This window comes from Brachycentrus maculatus, unplaced genomic scaffold (assembly GCF_059751285.1).
Source record: "Brachycentrus maculatus isolate JH-2025_06_01 unplaced genomic scaffold, ASM5975128v1 h1tg000933l, whole genome shotgun sequence".
NCBI classification, from domain to species: domain Eukaryota; kingdom Metazoa; phylum Arthropoda; class Insecta; order Trichoptera; family Brachycentridae; genus Brachycentrus; species Brachycentrus maculatus.
In genome coordinates, this window is record NW_028281655.1 from 139,923 (window position 1) to 160,896 (window position 20,974).

The following is a 20,974-nucleotide window of genomic DNA, read 5'->3' on the forward strand; positions in this document are numbered from 1 at the left end:
TTTACAACATTTTTTAAAAAATGATATGAATTGAACAATGTATAAAGCGATCATTTAATCCAGTCAGCGACAGGTAGTACGAACTTTGAACACATAGGTATATATTCTAATACCAACAACTTCATTTAATATCACTCAATATTGGGTGCTTTGCCAATAAAATAAAAATGAAAAACTTCATTTAAACTTAGTGACCGTAAGAGCCACAGTAGGATGGATACAGTCCCCATGTACACCTAGTGAATGAGGTCATTAAGATCCCCCTGCCATGCTGCCTTTGAATACATTTATTTAAACTGTCATCGTATTTTATATAATGTATATGCCATATAAAAGGAGGCTCGCACAATTCACCTTAAGGTTTAAAATAAAGATAAAGAAATAAAAACATCCAGGGTAGTATTGAATAAATATTAGAGTGAAAAAAACACTCATATTTATTAGACCCCCCTCTGGCAATCGAATCCGGGACCTCCAGAACGGTAGCCAAGCGTGCTGACCATTACGCTATGGAGGCGGACGAATACGGCGAATTCTATATACTTATGTGGAACAGTTAGGCATTTTTTTTTAATGAATTTCTCGTTTATACTGCCAAAACATGGTCAGATTTTGGAAATTTTCGTAGGTAAATAATATACCCCACCAATTAACATGGATGACTGGCTTTATCCCATTACATTATTTAATTATGAGAAAAAAGGAAAATTATATTTTCCTTAGTGGAAAAAGAAACCTTACTTATAAAAACAGGTACCTACCAGTTCCGCGGTACTCGAGTATGATATATATTTTTAGATAAAAACCTCCAGGGCTTCGCTTCCGAGCTCCATAAAGATATCCACAGAAATCCTGATCTTGACTGCTTTTGATCAAGTTTCCACTTCCATAAATAATAAAGTTTTTTTTTGTAAATTCAATTAAAAATATTCTGAAGTTGGAAAAGTTTTGCGGTTATATGGCTTGAGGGCAGAAGATCGGATTATAGAAATCAGGATAAAGAATTTATCACCAGGCGTTGGATACCGCCAGTTTCGCTATGTAAAGAAAACACACTTTGAACCAACAAGAAATGTATCTGCACAGTAATTATCATTTTTATCAATTTTAATATTAAAAATTATAAATTACGACCCATAAATCAAACAATATATATATATATATATATATATATATATATATATATATATATATATATATATATATATATATATATATATATATATATATATATATATAGTAATAATAATAATAAAATAATAATAAAACCCTTATCGGCACCCAATGGTGCATAGGGCACTGCGTCATATAAACGCAGTGTTATCTTGATCGTTTACGCATGAAGGAAAGGTGATCAGCCCTCCGCTTCAGGTACCAGTCAAGAGTAATATTGAATAAATATGACAGTGAAAAAATCACTTATATTTATTTTACCCCCCTTGGGAATCGAACCCGGGACCCCCAGAACGGTAGACGAGCGTGCTGACCATTACACTACGGAGGCGGACAAATATAGGGAGGGGGGTTAAGGAACAAGATTTTTGTAAAAAGAAACATTGATAATAATGGTGACGTATTTTGAAAAAGTATATTATTAATTAATGTTATATTTATATATTTATTAACTTATATATACATAATATTTATTAACCTATATATAAGTACACCTACATATATTTTTGTTCGTTAGTTTTAATTTGTACCAGAAGATGAAAACATCTGTCGTTTTCGAAACTAGTCGTAAATACAAATAAAACTCATTAAAGTGGTATATTCAAGTGTTTAATTTTAATAAAATAAATCAAACAATATTATCAATTTTATTTGAAATAAGACCTATAAAAATTTATCAATGACCACTCTGTGTGAGATTTGAGTTTCTTTTCACCAAAATATATACACTTTATGTAATTACAGAAACTTGATTGGCTTTAAAAATATAATTTGAAATTTATTCCGAATGACCCGATTTTTTAAAATTCATCATAAATAACCACGGGCCGTACGTAATGTTGCCGTTAATGTAAAAATCCTTTCGCAATGTAAAAATTCTTTACAAGCGTTGACCATTTTATCAAAATATTTCACATATAAAGTATATTGTTTACGTATTCTATAAGTAAATATTTAATATTAAGGGCAACATTTTAAGTGTGTCCAAATACTTGCTCACATAAAATAAGCTAAAATAATAAAATGAAAATGATATTTTCTAGCGTTTCTCGTGTCTGTGAATATAATCTAGGATTCGGGCCTCACGTACAAATGTATGAATTTATGCTCAGTTAAAATATTTTTCATCTCACCATAGATGTCTCTAGTGAAATTCTAGTCATTTCAAGCAATATGATTCGAATTTGAACAATATACATAGCAGTTCCAATAATTTGAGCAGTGTGGTTGTCAATCATAGGTAGAATGTTACACGTGTGTAAAGTGATCACGTGAACCAGCCTATGACGGTCATAATCCCCGTAAATACTCAGACTTCCATATTCTTCTTTAATTATGTTGAGATGTCAAAAAATAATTACCTAAGGACTAGAATATTTATCCGAATATTCGGAATCGTCGATTACATTGACAATTTATGACAAAAGAAGACTTTTCAATTCACTTACGACATGTAAGAACGACGAATTGCAAAAATTCGGCACACATGACGAAAATAGCAGATTGCAAAATCTTTTATATGTAATAAAAGAATTCGCTTTTTATATTGAATGACTATTATGTCGATTCAGAATTGAAATATTTATAAACGTAACGTATTTATTCTTACGGCCGAGTAATCCCTAGCCCAAAGCAAGATTTTCGTAAAATCCTGCTCTTAAATTTTACTCTTTGAATCCCGGTGATGAACGAATTCGTTTTACCAACATATTTAGTGCGCTAATATATTATTGAACACTCTCCTTATCATTCATCGTTCACTTTGTGTAATACCTTTTAAAAAACACTGAAACGATGAATGATAAGGAAAGTGTTTTATTACCATACCATAGTTGCAATATAAGCCAACTAAAGAAGTAAAAAAAAAATACTTATAAAATACCACAAAATTAACAATGCTTTTATTATACAAAATATGATAATATTTATTTAAATCTTGTAGAGTGGACACTTTTGCAGGTATATTATGTTGTGAAGGTGTTTAATAGAGCGGGATATAGTTTACACTTTGCGTCGCAATACCGGTGCATTTTTTTAATCTCATTTCCTAAATATTATGTTTTGTGATTATGCATCACTGCAGAATATATGAAATAATTTCGCTCTCAATATTCAGTTGTATTGTATGTATTAGCACGTATATTTACCCGGAGCCAATGAATGTTAGTTTAAAGCAGTTTAAATCCACTTTTCTGTTATAATTTATATGTAATAACTTCTCTCTTGTATAAACGTTTATTTTACCTTGTGCGAGTATTGTAGAGTAGAGCGGCTGAACTGCACGGCTGTCCAAACTCAAAACACAGTAAGGGACATTTTTTATAGTAGGTTTTTTTGCATTTTTGGACTAAGTAGATTCTACTTAGTCCAAAAATACAAAAAAAAACATCTACAAAAAAATATGTTCCTTACTATGTTTTGAGTTGCCGTGCAGTTCAGCCGCTCTACTCTACAATACTCGTACAAGGTAAAATAAATGTTTATACAAGAGAGAAGTAATTACATATAAATTATTATATATATAGATTAAGTTATTACATATAAATTAAGTTATTAAATATTAATTAAGTTTGGACTGCAGTGCTTTACCCTTATTTTCCATACAATATGTCTTTGAAAACACTGTGGTTAATATCTGAAAATCTCTTAATTATGATTTACATTGTATTTATAAGCAGGGTACAAACACTAAAGGAAATAAAATAAAAATAAAAATTAATAATACAAGTGCCTAAAGGCAGGATAGAGGACAACTTATAGAAAGTACTTACTAGAGCCTGCAGACGATCAAGCATAGCCGAAAAAATACGCTACTGACAAACTATTGAAGAATATCAGTCTCAGAACTGTTATTATTTGCGACGTGAGACGCCAAAAAATCAGTGTTATTATTCCTTTAAAAAAGGCGTGGGTGACATTGAGATGTAAGCGCCTGTCGATGTACATGTAAGTGTACTAGGAATTCATGTGCGCAGTATTATTAGATATACATACATATTATTACACCAGACAACTCTAATAATGCAGTAGGTGTTTCGGGAAACACAAATCTCTCAATCAACAGGTGTACATAAATATTTTTCATTTAACCCTCACGCCGCTTGCCCGCAGCGGTAAGCAGAGAGAATAGTACGCCACATCAATCTGTCTTTGAAATCTTCCCCTCTTCCACATTCATGCATCTCCTCATACATGCCCGCCGATTATTCAGACTGCAGACCTGACGACCTTCAAATATTTGAAAAACTTGATCATGTCAAGTTTCCATCGATGTTCACTTATAAGTTTTATTAATAATCTGAAACTGGTAATGCAGAATGTTAATTTTATAAATGTGATATATATATATATATATATATATATATATATATATATATATATATATATATATATATATATATATATATATATATATATATATATATATATATATATATACGTATATATATATATATATATATATATACGTATATATATATTTATATATATAAATATATATATATATATATATGATATATATATATTTATATATAATATATATATATATATATATATATATATATATATATATATATATGTTATGTCAGATATAAAAATAAATATATCAATGCTAAAAGTTGGTTCAAAGCTAACGTGACCATTTATTTTTGTCCTCAAAACGGGACATCTACCAATTTTTACGTAAAAGTTTGTATATTCAAGAAAACACGTATTTTTTCATACTTTTTATGTATTTATAACAAAAAAAGGAATATTGATAAAGAAAATAAGAGGAATAAGTAGTATGAATATGAAAAAATAATGTTGTTCAGGCTATCTATAAATGGGACGGTCCCGTTCAAAATGGGACGTATGGTCACTCTAGTCATAGCTGAATATATTAAAAAAGTTTTAATTTCATCATCTTAAGGTTTTATAAAATCCTAATCTATAAAATACATACATACAATAACGACAGAAAATTCATCAAGGGTTAAATTCAGCAGTTGTTTGCATACATTTTTAAATTGCCTAATAATAGCAAATACAAGCCAAGCATTCATTTCCACGTCAATGTCGCGTCATTTCAGAAACGCCTTGCCAATATTTTGTTTACGTACAAATATTAACCTCCTTGTTTGTTTGTGACAGAATAAGTCATACAAAAATATGTAACATGTTAGTCATTGTGAATAATAATAAAAAAAACGTCCAAAAGCGATTCAAAACCCATTTTAAAGTGTTGAAAAACCGATATCACAAATAAAAATTAAAAATATGTTGGCAGTTTATTTTTTCGTACTCTTTTCGACACCAAATGGTGTAAAGGGCACTGCATTAGATCGATACAGTTCAAATAAAATGAGTTGTTACATCAAAGCAAGGGGATATACATATGTATATAACTATTATTATTTTTACTTAATTCTTTATTTGTTTTTTATTGTATTTTGTAATATGTATACTTATCCCATATGAGCTTTGTCCGCCAACATAGTGTAATCTGGTCTTATCAGATCATCATCCGGTCTGATGATGTCGGTAACGACAAAACCCGTTCACTTGTCAAATAAAATATACGTGAAAAAACTATATATGAAGTTGTTATTTTATTATATAAAATGCAGATCCCAAGAAATGTAAGTACAAAATATAAATCTATAATATAATTATGTTAAGGCTGAGATCTCAAACGTTCAGACGTGTTTCCAAGTCAATTTAAAAAAGGAAATACATATAATGAAATATGATTTTTTCTAGAATATTTTTATCAATTTCTTTAACATCCACCTTACAATAACTCTTTTCTTTTCAAAACCATAAATTTATTTCGAAGAAAAACTTATTTTTTCTACACAAAAACGGTGTTTTAGGCAAAAAATGAATAACGTCAAATATTACTTGGGTTTAACCTTCCAGCGGGCGCGTTGTCATAAAATTTATGACAAATGCACCTTATCTCTACCTCCACCCTTACTACTTGATTACCAGCATCCAGCTCCGAGCTATACGAGGGTCAGTGTCTCTCTAAACTACAGATGTACCTAGTGTGCTGAGAAGTTTTTGTTTTTCATTGAAATTTTGAAATTTCCTTTAAGCGTAAATTAAAAAAAAATCGCTCCTTAAAGTGTATTTTATGTATTTTATATAGAAATAAACCAATTTTCATATTAATTATTCATTTAAATCGTTTCCTTTATAGCTTAATGTATTTTTTATTTATTTTAGATGTGTTTTACCAGGAAAACATGTCAGACCAACTGAAGAGAGGAGAAAACAATGTAAGAATTTTTAATTGAAAAAAATAAATTTACAAGATGGTGAAAGATGGTAAATTGACAAGTACATTTATCATTTTTTATTGCATAACAGCAATTTCATAACATTTATATAAACAAAACCCAATTTACATACAGAAAACGTAATGACATAAAATTACATATCTAACCTGCATATTATACAAATAATAATTTGCATAAAATCCTCGATAACTCAAAATCTAAAATAGATTTATTACAAAAAAGTGGTGTTGATGAAATTTCGTGTGGAGATTGTGATAAAAATATATTGGCCAAACTACGAGAAATTTAAAGATTAGAATTAAAGAACATTATAGCGGTCTTGTTAGTAATTATTTTTCGGAATTTGCAAATCACATAATAGATACTAATCACTCATTTCACTCTCATAAATAAAAATTATTACACCTTGTTCCATATAAAGGCCAAATTATGAATTATCTTGAAAATTTAGAAATCCAAAAAAACCTAAATTCTGATAATAATTTATTAAATAATATATTGTTTCAAAATTCTTCACCTTTGCTTTCCATTTTTCTTTTGTTTTCAAACTCCGCCCCTTGACTAACCCCTTCCCCTAACTTTCCCCTCTCCTTATTTATAGAACAATTTTATATATTATATTTTAGTTATTATACAAACCTGAATGATGGAAGTTTAACTTCTGAAACATGTAGTCTATAATAAAACTCAAGTGGTAAAAAACAAGTGTTTTCTTTAATCATTGTGACATAAAATTTATGACACGCGCCCGCTCAAGGGAAATTTCTCAACGCGCCCGCTGGAAGGTTAAAGAAAATATGCAAAAGGCGTAAAGAAAGTATATTATTTTTAGACCCCACACGAAATTAATTATAATATGTCAGGTAAACAACGATGACGTTATAGTTGGTGATTTCAATCTCTCATTGGCTGATACGAGCAGTCACGTGACCCAATGGTCACGTGGACACAGGTTGATCGCTTTCTTCAATACATGCGTCAATCTAACTGTAAAATTTCTATGAATATTTGGTTATGATTCTGTATGTAAACAGTAAAATCGTACGTTTTGCGTATTTGAAATAAAATAAATAGAGAAGGCACAGTTTGAGAATACAGTAGACTTATTGTGTCGTCGAAAAAATTATATTTCATTTTCGTATTCGAGTCAAAAATAAATAGTATAATATTTACGCTAGAATTGTCATTTTTTCTTTGATGTAAGTACATGCGAATATGTCCTTATAATTTATGATACCCTGAATATTTTTGTGCTTTATTACGCATGTACATTGAAAACTTCGTACAAGTACGGCAATGCAACGTCGAGTACCCTATTCACTGTTTTCACTCAACTTTTACTCTCAAATATCACCTGTTATTCCTCCATTTCCGCACTGCAAACGTTAGTTTGTTTAAAATCTTAAATTTACTAAAGTTTTTCACCTGTTGCTTTGAAATTTTGACACAACGTCGTACCCAAATACGAGCGTGTTTTTATCTGTCTGTCAATATAAAAAAAATTATACATGTTCCCTTGCCTAAAATCCCAAATTTCCTAAAGTTTTTCACTGACTGTCTTGAAATTTCGACACAACTAATACATAATATAAATACAATGTTAATAAATTATTTATTTTCTTATTTTTATTTTTTTATCGTATAAAGTAGTAATATGTGTATTTAATATTTAATACATATTTATAATAAGATAATAGAAAAACATTTCTGTGAATCTCAGATATTTTGAATATAATTAAACTCACTCAACGTAATAAACTTTCTAGCACAATGAAAATAATGAAATTTCAAAGAGAAATATAAAAATCACAAAAGCTAAAAAGTTTATATTTCAGATATACTTTTTTTTAAATTTAAAAAAAATTATATTTTACAATAAAATCATATTTTTATTTAAATATATGATAATATCTTTTGATATTATCATATTTTTAAATAAAAAAATCCTTTATCATATTTTTTTTCTCATCAAGGTTTCTGCTAATAAAAAAGCTTACTTAATTAAACAATAGATGTTACCGAAGAAATAGCTTAGGCAAGATGTTTTTTTATTATGTTTTTTATTTTAAAAAAAACATATTTCCGACAAAATTATTATTTAAAAAATTTCAAGTCCCAAATATAGAATCCATTTATAAAAAAACCGCAGTTATTCAAATACTAAAGGGTGACAACTATTTAAATTTAACAAAAAATTTATCATCGAGATTCTCAAACGATTTTTCTACTCCAAAATGCAACACCAAGCAATTTCAGCAAAACTTCAAATATTTGGCAATCAAACATTTCAATAAACTCCCTAGATACAATAAAGAAATAAAAAAATAGATGATATAAAAAAAATCCTTAAGAAAATAATTAAAGCTCTATACATTTAAATCTTAAAAAAAATACATAAAAAAACTATTATATCTTTTATTATATAACATTAAACCACGAGTGTAAGTCCCTTTCCAAGCACAAGAGCACAGACTCTTTTATGGAGAGGAACAGCGAATCGAAATATAAAAATTCTTCATATGTATAAATTATTCAAATGTATTATGTTATAAATAAAAATGTAAATATATTAAATGAATATTTTTTTTAAAAAGTATATCGTAAAATGTGCATGTTTGACCTAGGCTCTTAACGCATGTTTGTGCATGTTGGTCTTCGTTAACATTTTGTATAGTTTGCATGCTATTGTCCTGACGAAGAGACGGGTACCTCTAGAAACCGGTAGACATAAAAATCTCGGTGAGTGGTTTTATATACTAATATAACTAACATTTTTGTAAAAAAAATAGATAAGTAAAGAAAAATCTAACGAAAAATCGCTTCATCTTCTTATAATGATACGTAAAAACACTATTTAAGTACTTGCAATACGATATGTAATTTCTCACAACTCAAGTGATGTGTTCACAAAACAATCGAAAATCCGATGTATCATATATTATAAATATATATATATATATATATATATATATATATATATATATATATATATATATATATATATATATATATATATATATATATATATATATATATATATATATATATATATATATATATATATATATATATATATCAAACAAAACATCCGGACGACATTAATTTATATTGACGTGACAATTTTTTTAATAAATATAACACAGCGTCATTTGAAAAAGACTCGAGAGTTCAAAAAATTCAATAAAATAGTTAGTATTCTTTGCACGATACCGCTTCAATGGTTTCTATGAGTGTCTATTTATAAAAATGTATAATATTTATTTATTCCTTCCTTCTACGCACATCGTATCCGTTATCTTCATCATAAATTACATAAAGGCAAGGCGACCAGCGTCAGTGTTAGTGTCCAATCTAGGAGTACCTATACGAGTACCTATCCATTTTGTGCAAAAAATGTATGATGTTTACACAGACGGAATTCAACCTTACGCACGTTTATCCATATCTATATAAAAGAATAAAGAATTTAATATACTCACAAAATGAAAGCGTACTTGATTTTGCAATATAATAAGTTCTTTGTAAAATTTTAGAAAGAAAAAAAACATATTTTTTGGCATGTTTGAAAAAAAACAAAGTTAATTTGTGTAAATCAAGTTGGATTTCTTGGTCGAAATTTCTGCAATCCCTTCCATCATTATCATCATCAAACCATTATCCGCATCCGATGGTGCATAGGGCACTGCATCATATAAATGCAGTGTTATATCGATCGTTGACACATGAAGGAAAGGTGATTAGGTACCAATCCAGGATGACATTGAATAAATATTAGAGTGAGATAATCACTTTTATTTATTTGACTTCCCCCCCTGGGAATCCGAGTCCGGGACGTTCAGAACGGTAGCCGAGCGTGCTGACCATTACACTACGGAGGTGGATTCAAAATTTGAACGTTCGAGATTTAAGCTATAATTTTTTTTTTGCATAAATTGAAAAAAAAAACAATGATACACTATTTTTCTAAATCAAATTCAAGGATTTCTTGGTAGAAATTTCTGGAATCAGTCAGATTCTAAAGGACAGTTTAGCGAATGACGACAATTGCGTCAATGATTTCAACCGTAAATTTGAAACGACACATATCCAAATCATCGACCTGAAATATGTTATCTTATAAATATTATTCCTGGTTTTTAAGGGATTAGTTCATATTCCTTTAGGAATATGGTACCAAACAGTGAATCTTTTGTTGGAAAATTGAATGTGTGAGATTTGCTGCGAAATTATAATAATAAAATATAAAAATACCATTCTTTATTGACCAAAAATAATTATCTTTATTACGAAAACAGATGATCGTTTTTTGCAATAATTATTCAAGGTTTATCACACACTATGCAAATATTTTTATATTATTCAGGAAATTTTGCAAGGGAAATGTGTCGCCAAAAATTTAATAGCGGTTGCAACATGATATTTATGTATATTAAATTAAATAACAGGTTGGCTTATAACCGGTTTTATTAATTTCACAACATCGTCAGATGGTACCCAAAAACATCGACCTTTAAAACATATTCAAATCGATTAATTAATTGCTTTTAATATGCAAAAAATAATGTCACTAATGCGTTTGGTAAGTATATGAAATTTTAACGTGATTAAAATATTACTTTGATTTTAAATATAATATGATAACAACTACATATTAACTTGACCAGTAACCTGGTTTCGTCATTATCGACATCATCAGACTGGTGAGAGTATAGTAGTGCGATGTATAGTATTAAACCAGCCTATGACAGATCGTAAGCCTTGTAAATACCCAGATTTAATATTCTTCTTCGTATTTGTTGGAATGTCAAAATGAATGCCATGTTGTGACAAAATTCAATGCAATCGTGTAATAACTGAAGGAGATTTAACCCTTAACACTCCCTATGTAGAGTGTGGCTCGACATCATATTTATTATGCCTACTTGGATGTCGAGTTTAGCTCGACATCATATTTCTCAAAATTTTAAATTGTTTAAAAAATTATACACCGTCTAAAATTTACAAAAACAAAACTAATGTAAGACCTCCTTTGTGTTAAACTATTTTGTAGATCAATTTTGAAATTAATGCTAATCTCAGATACTAATTAATTAGAAATTGAGGAGTGCTAAGAGTTAAGATTTTGAACGTATAAACATCATCATTTTTTACAACATTTTGAGTGTGTCCAAAAACTTTTTCACAAGAGTTATTTTTTTTTACATCTCTACATAGATCGATAAGAATATAGAAGCCTAAGCATTTACGGGGCTTACGACCGTCATAGGCTGGTTTAAGTGATCACTTTATACACGTGTAGTGAATATTTATGAATGACTTCTATTTCATTCTTCATCTATGTCAAGATTTCAAAAAATTATCATAATTTTTATTTATATGGATATACTGTGGGTAAATTTGAACATAAATATGTTCGTTTACCTGTAAGTTTAGCGGTTTCGATTAAATATTTTATTTCTGACTATGTCGCGAAAGCGATAAAACCGGTTATTAGTCAATAAAAGTACGTGAAATTAAGTACCAACCAGTTATTTAATTTGATATATTTTAATGAATTTCCACCCACAAAGTTGAATGTTTTAGTGAGTTGCTTACTGCGTTCAAATCTCGCAAATTATTGATCGAGAATGCTGTTCGGTAGATTACAGATTACTGGATTTTTAACGTTTTGAATAATGTAGTACGATTGATATGTGGAAACTAGGGGTATTGAACTCGATTTTGGCCTATGTTTATAAACCGTATTGACCACACAACCAGTTTAAATTTAAGCTTGTAAATTATGTAGCCATCAACATGAATATCGCTTTACTGCTACATAATTCAGTGACCACCAAACTTTTTTATCTTCCTCCTCGAAATACATTTAGAGGATGACCAAAAAGTTCATGATTGCTACAGAAAGATAACATGATTCAAAGGCATGGCCAAGGTGACGTAGTCACTTTGAATGTGTTTTTTTAAATGTATGAAAGATACTAATCGAATTATTTTACATACAGAGAGATGCCTGAAAATATGATTAAAATTTTTGTTATGCAGCTCATAATCTGACCAGTTTTCTTATCAAAATCTAATTTGGACAAATGTATCAAGAACGTGTGAATATGCAAAATATTTACATAGGTGCCTACTTGTTATATTAGTGGTACTTAGATCAGTTTTTTGAATGCCACTTCTTAAATTTTTCAAAGATTTAAAAAAAAAATTATTAACCGGGCGTTATAAATATTTTTTTCGGCCAAGGCAAGCCAGTATTGGTAGTATTTTGGACTGAGATCAACAGAATCGTTATTCAGTATTATGAAACAAAATTAGAATCCTAAAATATGAAAAATTAAAAATGTGCCACTCAAAAAACTGATCTAAAGCGTAGATGTTCGGGAAATTCATAAAAGTGGAAATATCTGGAAAACTAAGGCACTTTTACTGAAGTCATATTTTCATTTTTTGGTGAGTCATAAGCTGGTGAGTCATTGAAAGGAATAGGTTGGATTATGGGACATATATATATATATATATTATTCCATATATATACATATATTTCATATATATATATATATATATATATATATAATATATATATATATATATATATATATATATATATATATATATATATATATATATATATATATATATATATATATATATATATATATATATATATATATATATATATATATATATATATTCCATATATACATATATATGGAATATATATATATGATAAAAGATACTAATACATACTTGTTTTTTTTTATTAACTTTTTTTTTAATAATTGAGTAACAAATCAATTGCAACAAAAAAATACGATGGGTACAAAATAGGGAAATAGGTGTTGAAGAGGTCAAGCAAATAATTTTTTTTAGTAATTTTTGTCAAAAATAATTAGTCATATTATTTTTTGACATCTCAACATAGATGAAGAAGAATATGGAAGTCAGGGCATTTGCGGGGCTTACTTAGCTTTTCTGGCGACTACTTGTTTACAAATCTAATAATCCAGTTTTGTGAACAAGTGTTTGGACACACTCAAAATGTAGTAAACTTTATTTGCAACAAGCAAACAAATAAAAATGCTTGTTAATGCGTTTCTTCAATTTTTTTTATTATTTTTTAATTATCGATAGTAAGTACTTGAAAATGTGTTGTATGTAATGGAACAACACTAATCTCGGTAATATAGAAGTACTTAAGCCCTATAGCTGAGTGATTCGTAATTAGCGTCCTGGCTACATCCGGTCGGCGCGCGGCGGGCGACTGAAATGTTAGATCTGGCCTGAAGAGCTTATTTGATATGGCCTCAGGCGCCGGAAAATGAGAAAACAAACGCTCTTCTATCTTACTTAACTAAACTTTTTCTTCTTCTTTAGCCTTCTGTCTTTCACTGCTGTATAAAGGCCTCTTCCGTATCCTTCCAATTTATTAATACAAGTATTAGGACACAATCAAGATATAGTGAATTCCAACCTTTTATTTAGTAAATACAAATACCGATTTTCAACAAAGAAGTTCACTATCATAATACACGAGGACATAACAAAATACATGTGGAGCCGATAAACACTACTAAATTTGGAGTAAGGTGCTTAAAATATATTGCCTATACCCAAATAAACCAGCTGCCTGACATATAAAACATAGAACCCATTCGGGGATCCAAAATAAATGATCTGAAAAAATACTTTATGGAAAGAAATATCGCTCACTCCTTTCAAGAACGTCATAAATAAAAAAAACTTGATTTTTCAGGAGAATGTTTTTAAAGTTTAAAAATATAATAAAATGTATTAAAAATAAATATCAAGCCACTTATTGAACTTTTTACTGTGCAACAGATCTTTTTAGGTAAAACCTGAAGGTTTTTTCTCCATTTGAAAAATATTTAGTATGTTTAAAAAAATAATTAAACAATACCTCTTCTTCAAAATGCAAAAACAACACTTTCTGCCCTGTAGCGGGTAAATATTAAGTAAAAAATATGTCTCTTTTGCTGGGATATAGTGCATTTTCTGGGCATTCCGAAAACATGCACAACTGAAAATTGACCATTATTGATTTATGACGTTCTTGAAAGGAGTGAGCGATATATGTAGTCTTTAGTCATATTTTCTTATTTTGTTTTTACCTTATGTATTTTATATTTTCTCTTTTGTTATATTTTCTCATTTGTTTAATTTAAATATGCTTCCTTCCTTATGTTTTTCTCATTTTTTTCTTTTAAATATGCTTCTTATACATATTTATTATACTTATATGACTTATGTATGTAATATGTTTTGAAAAATAAATAAATAAAGGAATTTGTTTTAAATGCCAAACTTCTTAACTAAACAAAAGGCTGGAATTAACAAAACTTTCAGTGTCAATACTTGTTCACACATCTGGATATCCTCCATTTATGAGTTAATTTTATATTTTTTTCGATATCTTGATATACATACATAGATGAAGAACAATATGAAAGTCTAATTATTTACAGGGCTTATGATCTGTTAAGGACTGGTTCATGTGATCACTTTATACACGTGAAATATTCATTATTCTACCCATGATTGACGACCACACTACTCAAATTTTCACATTCACAACAATTGCTAGATTGAGAAAGCTTTTACTGGATACTTTAAAGGGTCTCTGCTAAATAAAAGCTTTCTTAATCCAACATAGATGGCTGTTGTGAGATTAATAATATATCTCGAAGCTATTTAAAATTAAGTAGCGTAGTTTTCAATCATGGGTAGAATGGTAAATGTTACAATATCCAGACTTCCATATTCTTTTATATCTGTGTTGAGATGTCAACAAAAATATTGGAGATAGAGATAGACAGTTCTCTATTGCTTCAGAATAATCTCGCTAGATGTCGTATACAACAAACACGCTTGTGCGCTTAGATATTGGATATATAGAAGTTCCAAAAATAAGTGTTCAACTATGGGTGGAATGGTGAGTCATGCAAGGTGATCACTAAAGCTAGCCGACGAGCCGATGACAGGTTGTAAGCTCCGTAAATGCCTAAAATTTAATAATTAGCTTCGTCTCTATTAGACATCTATAATATGTCTCGATAACAGTCCCTCGAGGGATTATTCATGTAAGTATTTGTGTACTTACACATTCAAAATACATGAATAAAATATTATGCAGGAGAGACCATCTTTTCTTAAAATAAACACGTGTGAGCTGTAATGTTGGTTCGCTTATGTTTTATGTATGGCATAAAAAATTCAGTAAATCGATAATCATTTATCAGGCAGCTAAAAGTGGCGAAGGCAATAATAAATTATTCACAATTTCAGTAAGACTTCTGCTGAAAACAATTTTCAGTTACTCGACAAATATCTATTATATTGCTGAAATAACGTTTTCAGCGATGGCGAAGGGCACAAACGTACACGTCAATTAGTAGTGGTGATAATAGCTTTATTATTATATATATATATATATATATATATATATATATATATATATATATATATATATATGTTTATAATATGCCCATGTAAATATTATGCACATTCATACATAATTTAAATGTTTCTCTAAATTAGATTCTTATATGAAAAAACGCTATAATGAATTTATGTTTCAATGTATACACAGTGAAACATCTATCTATCGTTTTTAAAGGGACATATTGAAATAAACTATGAATGCGGGATAAAGAAGTCAATACACAAGGAGATACGATCGAGTAAAGATACCGTCCTCCCAATCTGCGTAACCATATCAGGTAGAAATTTCAAGAATACAAGTTTTATATGTTAATAAATGTATTAATTAAAAAAAATACAAAGTTGAACAGAACCCAAAGATCTTCAGACCTCTTCTGCTGTATCCATCACACAAGCTTTCGATAGTCTGTATCCTACACGTTGGAATATTGTCGTCGAATGTAACAAAATTCAGAAAATTTAAAAAAAAGTAAAAAAAACAGACAAATTATATCAAATATGTAGCATAATTCAAACGATGAATGCGGTAATATAATGGATAGAAATGATCGATGCGATATATTTTTGTATGAAATTAATTCGGGGTAGAAGAAATAAACGACACTTCCGGGAAAACGATTATGCGAGGAACGATAGATAGAGGTTTCACTGTACTGTATAATATATTATCATAATATAACTAATAATTAAATCCTATAAATATTTTACTGTTATATTATATTATTTCATAACATCACAAAATGTATGCAGGTAAGTAAATTCGTACATAATCATGTCCATATTATTAAGACTTCATTCATTGTCAGATTATTAATGTTGTAATATTATATTTTTTATTGATTCGGTATCAACTTTGTGGAATGACATTATATATAAATAAATAAAAATATAAAATATATAAAATTCATTAATTGATTCGGCAGTCACTTTGTGGTAAAATCTATCCATTTTTAATTCATGTTTTACTCAAAAAATACCACTATTTCATGAAATAGTGGTATTAACTAAGTAAAACATAAGTTTAAAATAAATAAATTCATTAAAGTGGAATATTCAAGTGTTTAATGTTGTGTATTGTTAAAATACTCTGCGTTATTTCACAATAAAAGTGCTACTACAACCGTCAAAATTACAAAAATACTGTTGTTGTTTTTGAACAAATAAATAAAAATCCTACCTTGAATTTATAAATTCGAATCCGGAACTGTAGTCACGTCCTAAATAAGTTTATCAACTGTTTATATTCAAAATTGGATTGATCACACACTGAGTAACAAAACACGTACCGAAGAGCAACCTGGAGTGACTTATCCCAAGTCAATTGATCAGAGACATGCCGCTGATAGTTTGAAGTTGCGAAGGCATAGACAATAGTTCGCAGAGCGACCGCGCCGTCGGACACGCGCTCGTAGACTGAGATCGGACTCCAGTCGCTGCCACTCGCAAGAGATCCAAGTACAAGTCGCGTACTGGAGCCGAGATGTACCCGCTCCCGTGTACCTAGCTCTTAGCGCTCCTGCCGATCTAAATCAGTGGTCCTCAACATTTTAACCACAGCAGACCGCTAAAATTTTTATATTTTTTTCTTTAACAGGCGCCGTGGCGTAGTTGGGTAGGCGCTCGACTGCGAAACTGGCGTGGCGGTTTCAATTCCCGCCAATTGCAAAATGAATTGAGGAATGATTTATTTTCAATTGGTCTGGGTGTTTGTGATGTATTTTTCACTATAACCTTCCCTATCTTTACTATCCTACCTGTAGAAAAGCATCTAAAATAGACGCTTTGCGGGTTATTCATTTTTAAATAAAATAATAATAAACCGATTCGGCAGTCACTTTGCGGTAAAATCTATCCATTTTTCTTAAAATCAATTATGACACTTGTTTCGATGCATTCCGTATCATTCTCAAACACCGGTGTTTGAAAATGATTAGGAATTAATGATTCAATTATAGATTACATAATATACTGGGGGTAATAGGAAAAAATGGCTTTAGAAATGTGTTGCGTATGTCCAGTTTATTCCGTTGTTTTGTTTTGGTTGTGTCACTGCAGAAAACCACGATTTACACAGATAAACTAACTAACTAACCATCACGCCGCTTTCCCGCAAGGGTAGGCAGAGAGAATAGAACGCCACACCACTCTGTCTTTGCAAACATTCTTTGCCTCTTCTACGTTCATGCATCTCCTCATACATACTCGCCGATTGTTACGACTCCTAACCTGACCACTTTCAAGTATTTGGTATACCTGATCGTGCCATGTTTTTCTCGGTCTTCCTCTGCTCTTTTTTCCATTTACATTCGCCTCATAAATTTGTTTTACCGTTCTTTCCTCACTCATTCGTTCTACATGTCCAAACCATCTCAACACACCTTTCTTAATTTTATCGATAATGCTTATCTTAGCTTTGCATTCCTTCCTTATTTCACTATTCGCACATCTATCATCGTCACACAGATAGGATGTCGGAAATGATAATAGGGATCTGTGGTGGCAATCTCAGAGTAATCCGCCATGACTTTAATCAAGAACTTAAATTTTATAAATTAATTCCCTATTATTCCGTTTTTCTTAAATTTAATTTTGTATTTTTCTTGGTACCAATTGATCCACAGGCCGTTACCGGTCCGCGACCCGGGGGTTGGAAACCAATGCACTTGAGGATGTAGGTGAATCATAAATGCCACTTCAATCTTCACCTTTTACCGGTAGAATACCGCCATTCGTACAATTCACCATTTGTCCGACAATACATTGACTCTTTTTTTTAAATTACCTAACGTCCGAATGACTCTGAAATCTATCTGATTCTGAATAGTCTGAATGGTAATGTCGGTATATAACACACTTGCCGAGATTTTTGTCTACCGTTTTTGAGGCTTATCCGTTTCTTCGTCAGGACAATCACTACACCAGCATGGAAACCATACTACGCGCTTATTATTATTAGCATTATTCACAAACTTCCAACTATACAAAATGTTAAACACAGACGTTTTTGGTCGACCCGAGAACCAACGTGCACTACAGTATCTACTCAATGAATTAGGGCCACCCATTATTTTTTTGAATACTCTGAAATCTTTTGGATTATTATATTTATTTTACATAAATACTTTAAGTTTTCTATTGACATCTAATATCATGTATATTACCTTCAATAATATGTAAAATATACCTGGATTATTTAAGCCTTTACAAAATTTCAAACCCTTTTTCTGAAAAAGGTCCCTAATTAGCACAGGTAGACAGATAGTTGAAAGTTAAAAAAATAGTCCTATCTCATTTATTAGTGAAGTTTCTTGAGTTCTGGTTGTTGTTTTGTTCAGAGAGGTTATATAGTTATCGTGTCTTGTGAAAAAAACTTAATTTTTAATTTTAGTTCATGAAGTATAAATTTTTTTTGTAAACACAAGTGTTTTTTTTGAAAAGGACAAAATGGGAAAAAGTAAAGACATTTCTGAGGAAAAAAAGTCTAGTGTTATAGTGCTACTGAAATTAGGAATATTATCTAATAGAGAAATTTCAAAAAAAGAAAACGTTTCTCGTCAAACAGTGGACAGAATATCAAAATCAATAAAAAATCAGTCACCCGCCACCAGCAATCGGCGAAAGAACTGTCGTAGGATTAGAAAAACAACACCGAGGACTGATCGAAAAATCGTTCAAAGTGCCTTAGAAAACCGTAGTGCATCAGCAAAAACATTAAAAATAAAATTGGAAGAAGAGGGTATAAATATATCGGTATCAACACTGAGGCGACGTCTTTACGAAGTAAATCTGAAATGCAGGCGCCCTGTAAAAGTACCAAAATTGACACCACGAATGAAAGCGGATCGATTAAAATGGGCCAGGCTACATTGAAATTACTCGGTAGATGATTGGAAAAAGGTATTTATTTAAATTCAATTTTCAACATATCATTTTAGTAAATAAACTTATATATTTGAATTAAAGTTAAATTTTCATTATTTTTCCGGTCATCTTTAGTGATGAGTGCCGGTTAGAAGCCGTGACAGAGAGCCGTCAATTCGTCAGGAGAACACCAATGGAACGTTACAATGAGGCCTGTGTGGTAAAAGTTATCAAACACCCCCCTGCAACAATGATATGGTCATGTATTATTAACAATTTACCTGGGCCGTTGTTTTTCGTGGAAGGAACAATGAACCAAAATTCCTATAAGCAGGTCCTCGAACGAATTTTATTGCCCTTCTACCATACACTCGACCCAACAGAAGGTCCATACACCTTCATGCAGGATGGGGTACCTTGCCACCGGGCTAAATCAATAATAAAAATTTTGTCCAACAAAAATCTGCCTTTGCTCCCCTGGCCTGGAAATTCTCCGGACCTTAATCCTATAGAAAACTTATGGAGCATGTTAAAAAATAAGGTATACTCATTTCCAAATCCGACAGTAGACTGTCTAAAAAAAAATATTCAAAAAATTTGGTCAGAAGACGAAGAAATAAAAAACATGATAAAACAGTGCATTTTAAGTATGCCAAAAAGAATTGAGGCAGTTATTTCTGCCAAAGGTGGAAATACTAAATACTAACTATATTTATATGAAAATATATGCATTATTTAAGCGTAATAAAGTGTTCATATGTAAATTAAATTCAATGTTGTTTTATTCAAGGTTTTCTCTGAGTTATTCCTGTTTAAATTGAGAAATTGCGTGAAATTCTGCATGGCCCTAATTCATTGAGTAGATACTGTAATGGCCAAGGTCTGACATGCACTGAATAGGATTAACTTATTCATGCTTCGATATTCGAACAATAACCCTGGAGATTGATTATGAACACTATTGATATTTCGAAAACAGTTTTTGATATACGAGTAAGTACATCGGGAATATAACGTCACTAATTTGGAAAAAAAATTGTATTTGAGCTTTGATCATTCTCATTTCCTCTTTTCCTTCCTCCCGCCCTTCTTCCAGGTATTTATAAATATCGCTCACTCCTTACAAGAACGTCATAAATAAAAAAACTTGATTTTTCAGGAAGACTTTTTAAAGTTAAAAAATATAACACAATGTA

The 20,974-nt window shown here is 30.1% G+C and overlaps 1 protein-coding gene across 1 annotated transcript in view; it reads right to left on the reverse strand.

Annotated features, from left to right (window-relative positions):
* LOC148299815 (venom dipeptidyl peptidase 4-like) overlaps positions 1-17,332 on the reverse strand; it is a 99,741-nt gene extending 82,409 nt beyond the window's left edge. The window contains exon 1 of the mRNA XM_088275641.1: positions 17,095-17,332. The gene's annotated coding sequence lies outside the window, so the exon portion shown is untranslated. The remainder of the gene's footprint in view (positions 1-17,094) is intronic.
* Between the last annotated feature and the right edge of the window lie 3,642 nt (positions 17,333-20,974).